Source organism: Phoenix dactylifera, chromosome 9 (genome assembly GCF_009389715.1).
Source record: "Phoenix dactylifera cultivar Barhee BC4 chromosome 9, palm_55x_up_171113_PBpolish2nd_filt_p, whole genome shotgun sequence".
In the NCBI taxonomy this organism is placed as follows: domain Eukaryota; kingdom Viridiplantae; phylum Streptophyta; class Magnoliopsida; order Arecales; family Arecaceae; genus Phoenix; species Phoenix dactylifera.
In genome coordinates this window covers 5,832,566-5,838,012 of record NC_052400.1, presented here as the reverse complement: position 1 = coordinate 5,838,012, position 5,447 = coordinate 5,832,566, and positions in this window count along the sequence as shown.

Here is a 5,447-nt window from a genome sequence, read left to right as displayed (position 1 = left end):
TCCAGCCACTGCCCCCTCTTCTGCATTGGTTCCCTCTTTGTCAGCCGTGACCGAGATGACGGCTCATCTGAGGGAAGAGATCTACAATGTCAGAAGCCTTATACAAGCCCAATTCTCCAATATGAGCGATGTCACAAGCAACACAAGAAAGATGCGAGATGACATCCAACACGACAAGGGCAGCCAGAGTCAGGGGGCCGAGCGTCTGGCGAATGTGTTGATCTCCAAGTTGGATACCCTTCAGGCGAGTCTGACTGAGCTCTCCTCGATCCACAGTAGGGCCACCTCGGCGATCATCACGCAGCTAGGGAACGTCACAGATGGGGTCAGTCTACTTATGGAACAATCAAGACTGAGCAAGGGAGCCACATCCTCCTCAAAGAAGCCCTAGCTTGCTTTTTCATTTTGACATGTACTTACTGCTTTACTCTTTGTATCTACAAGTATACCTACATATACAATCAATACAATGAGTAGACAATTTTCTTCAATACTGTGCAAATTTAATCTCTAATTGCTTGTGTGATGTGCTTTCTTCCTTTTTGCTATGATGACAAAAAGGGGGAGAAAATATATTGAATAGACATGTAAAGGGAATCAATGAAAATCAATAAAAAGCAAACTTTTAAAACACACAATAATTTGTTCTTAGTGGATTCGTTTGTTCTTAGTGGATTCGATACCTCGAGGCTCATTATCTCTCTGTTGGGGCTCCTAACAGAGTAATCTCCAGAATCTATTTAAGGGATATTCGGAGATTAGTTGAATCATACTCAAGAACAAATTGGCAGATTTTTTCTCTAAAAACCAAAAATTTAAGTTCAAAAGCTTCAATGCACTAAAAGAAAATTCAGAGAATCAAAACAAAGTTAAATGCATGTGTTGAGGGGGAGAATCTAAATTTTTAAGAAAGCAAACTCATTAAATATATATAAGCCAAACAATTGATTGCATGACATGAAGGCTTATATAATTCCAAATGAAAGGGGGAGCTTTAACTTCAAAATTTACTGTTTCACACCTTTCAGTTTTGGATAAATTAAATAACTAGACACTTGAATTCATTTTGAAATTTTACTATAAATTTCCTTTTTGGTTGAGCAATTCACTTTACATATACTCAATGTTTTGTCATCATCAAAAAGGGGAAGATTGTAGAGTGATTGATTATAACCCTATTTGATTTTGATGAGCTCAAAGCATTTGAGTATATCTTATGTTTACTAATGAATTCAATCTAGTATTTCAGTGAAATTCTTGTAAATTTATGGTTAAGTGTCTCTAGATTTGGTTCAAGACATTTTGGATAAGTTAAGAAGTCAATTTGAACCAAAGTCTGAGACTCGAGTCGACTCCGGGAGATTACGAGTCGACTCCAAGCGTATCAGAAGCACTGGCACAGGCTGGAGTCGACTCCTGTACATTACGAGTCGACTCCGACTGAGAACAGACAGACGAACAGAAAGATCCAACTCAAAATCCTTCAACGAGTCGACTCCTGAAGAGCGCGAGTCGACTCCGATACTGCCGAGTCGACTCCAGGGTAGTACGAGTCGACTCCAGGGTAGTACGAGTCGACTCCAGGGAGTTACAGACAGAAAGACAGAGAAGTTATTTTGGACCCTGAGAGCCGAGTCGACTCCGATGGTTGGCAGGTCGACTCCAAAGGAAGCGAGAGTCGACTCCCAGTGTGATACAAGGCAAAAGTCAGAGAGCAACTTTCGGACACTGAGAGCCGAGTCGACTCCCGCAAAGTCCGAGTCGACTCCAAGGCAGCGCTACCCCAAAAAGACAGAAGACAGTATTTTCGTCTCTGAGAGGCGAGTCGACTCCAAGGCAGTTCGAGTCGACTCCAAGGCAGCGCTACCCCAAAAAGACAGAAGACTATTTTTCGGATACTGAGAGCCGAGTCGACTCCGAAACAGTTCGAGTCGACTCCAGGACGGCACGAGTCAAAAGACAGAAGATCGGAAGCTCGGACTCTGAGCGCCGAGTCGACTCCCAGAATTTTTGAGTCGACTCGAGTGAGCAAAGTTGGAGAATACATCTATGGATTCCTTGGAATGAGTCGACTCCAAAAGTGCCAGGTCAGCTCCAGACTTTGGGGAGTCGACTCCGGGTTAAGTCGAGTCGACTCCCAGTCGAGAAGAGCACTATAATTCAAATCTGGAATAGTTGCCGAGCCGACTCCTGAAAAGCATGAGTCGACTCCTGCTGCAGCCGAGTCGACTCCAGATCGCGCGAGTCGACTCCGATCCCAACGGAAACATTGTCAGTATGTGCAGAATGTGCAGAATGGCTAGAAGATTGTGTCTAACGGCTAGTTTCCGTGGGAAATGGCTTAAATAGCCACAAAGAACTGTAGCAAGGTAGAGAAGCGACATTCCATTCAAAGAAAATAAGAAATCTTCATCTACCAAAGGATTTCAAAGGAAAAGAAGGAAGAGGGCCATTAACTCTATCAACCAACTCTTCCCAGCATTAAAGAAGTCTCCTTCAGTCTTCAAGTCTTCAAGACATTCAAGAGGAGACCCCGAGTTCCAGAAGCCCTCCCTTACATCTTCATAAATTTGTTTGAGGACTCTTAACTTCTCTCTTATTTATATCGTTGTATATCTGCTTGTTTAGAAGCTTTATTTTTCTGTTTGTCTTTGTTCAAACCGTTTGTTCCTTACTTGATTCAATCAGGGGATTGAATCAAGGGTGTAAAGGTTTGTTGGCGAGCCTAGGTTGAAACCAACGTATAAGGGTTTGATTGTGATCCCATGAAAACAATCGGGTGGTTCTAGTCGGTGAGCCTGGGAAAACCGACCGAGTTCGTTGTGATCTCGTAAAACAACAAGTTAGGTTGTGAGCTTGTAAAACAACCGGCTGTAATCCGAGGGGTTATAGTGAATTCCCAAATGAGGCTTGGGGAGTGGACGTAGGAGCAAGGGTTAGCTCCGAACCACTATAAATTTCTTGTGTTTGTGATTGCTTTGTTGTCTCTTACCTTCATTTCATTCACTGCACATAGCATCTAATTAATCAACTTGCAAAAAGTATTAATTAGTTATCCACAAATCTTTTAATTGCAATAATTATTTTAAAATCCAATTCACCCCCCCTCTTGGGTTGTCTATCTGGGCAACAGATGGCTTTCACACTATCATCTTTTTCAAGGTCAATATTATTTTCTCTTTCTTTTTTTAAATTTATTTTGTATTTATAAATAAATTATGCACTTTTACTCTTGTAATGATTCCTCCCTATAGCGAGCATTCAGTTAACACTCCCACACCAGATGACATAAGGTGTTGGGCATCAAGACTCCCCTACAGACCTATGCTCGAGTTCATCATCATAAGCCCGCTGACCTTTAACGATAGGTAGCCCTTTTCGATGTACCTGACTAAATTCAGTTTTCTTTTCTTTTTTTTTATTTTTTCTTCTTTTTTAAAAAATAAATATAGTGAATTAGATAGGTATGATTCATCAGGATTCAAGGTTGCTACCAGACTTAACAACATAATGTTGAACCTAACCCTTAAAAGTGCAGGCCATGTGTGTTGTAAAATTCTAAAGTAAAAATTATCTTACAACTCGCTAAAAGAACTTTTAATAAAAAGAACTCAAATTATCTTACTCCTGACTAGTCATTGGGCTTTTAGATTTTATATACTTTGTGTATTTATCATTTCATCACTAAGGCATAGAAATTAGGGCCTTTTTTTTTAGATGAAAACTTATTCAAAAATGCGAAAATGCGAAAAATTTCTTAAAAAAATTCAAATCTTATAACCCCCAACCTAGATCAGACATTGTCCTCAATGTTTTTTTTAAATATTATATTATTATAATTTTTTTATTTTATGGTTATTTTATGTTGGATGAAAATATGATGCATATGAAGGATAGAAGCATTGTACCGTAGTTGCATCAGTAATATGAGGACTCCTGAAAAAAATACGATAAGAAAATGTGCAAAAATAACCTATGAGAATTGGATTGCTTCCTAACAAGCGCTAAATTTAACGTCTTCAGCCAGACGCAGCGCATCCTTATCAAATCATACCGGGTTCATGCCGAGTTCTCCAAGGAAGAAAATTTGTGGAAGATTGATTGTCGGGCAAAAAGTTGACTGCTTCTATGGCCTTGTCTATATCAAAGTTACAATGGGCCAAGCATGTTTTCAGAGGGTCATTTGCCAACATATAGGGAAGGGTTTCTTCTACAAGATCGTCCATTTTGTCTATTAGGAAGCACTCAACTTCCTTTGCGGGTTGATCAGAGGCACGAAATATATTTTGCTTGACCTTCATATTTCCAAAAGATATATTCATCACCCCAGTTCTACAATTTATGCTCGCATTGGCTGTAGCTAAAAAGGGACGACCTAGAATCATAGGGATCTGTTTCTTAAGATTAGGCACAGGTTCCATATCAAGGACGATAAAATCGACTGGGAAATAGAATTTTACCTTGACTAGGACGTCTTCAATTGTTCCTCGTGGTATTTTTACAGATCGATCAGCCAATTGAAGGGATACCGAGGTTGGTTTTAACTCACCTAACCCAAGTTTCTCATAAACTATAAGGTAAAATGTTGACACTTGCCCCTAGATCTAAGAGTGCTCGATCAATGAAATTATTTCCTAAGACACAGGAGATGGTGGAAGCACCAGGATCTTTGAATTTTGGAGGGGTGTTGTGTTGGAGAATAGAACTCACTTGCTCAGTTAGAAAGATCTTTTTAGGCACATGTGTCATATATTTTCGCTTTTGGGTACAAAGATCTTTGAGAAATTTGGCATAGGAAAAAACTTGTCTAATAGCATCAAGAAGCGGAAGGTTGATTTTGACTTGTTTGAAAATCTCCATCATCTCCTCTAGTGAAGTTCCCTTTTTGCCAAAGAGGGAGGGTGAATTAAGAGCTTCAGAAAATGGGACTTTTGGAATGTGAGATGGTGGACTAGCTGAAGAAGAAGAAGAAGGTTTTGGATTTTCATGTGATACATTTCTCTCCTCTTCTTTACCTTCCTTATTGTTACCCTCCCCAATCTTATTGTCTACAACACGTCCACTCCTTAGGGTAGTCAAAGCATTGGCTTGTTCATGATGAATTGTATTTAGTTGATTTTCTTGAGCCATGTATTGTCCCCTAGGATTACTCACTGGTTGGCTTGGAAGTTTTCCTTCCTCTCGCTTGTTCAATGCATTAGCTAGTTGCCCTATTTGGGATTCTAGCTTGGCGATGGATTGCATGTGAGAGTGCACCAATTGTGTAATGGTTTTCAAACCTTAAAGGGCGGTCAACACTTTCTCCTCAAAGGCTGTGTTTCTATGGGGTGGAGAAGGAGTGTGTTGAAATTGAGTCGAAGGACGGTAGGGATGAATATTTTGTGGGGTTTGAAAATTTTGAGGGTTTTGAAAATTGTGGGAGTAGGGTTGGGCAGTATTCGAAGCTT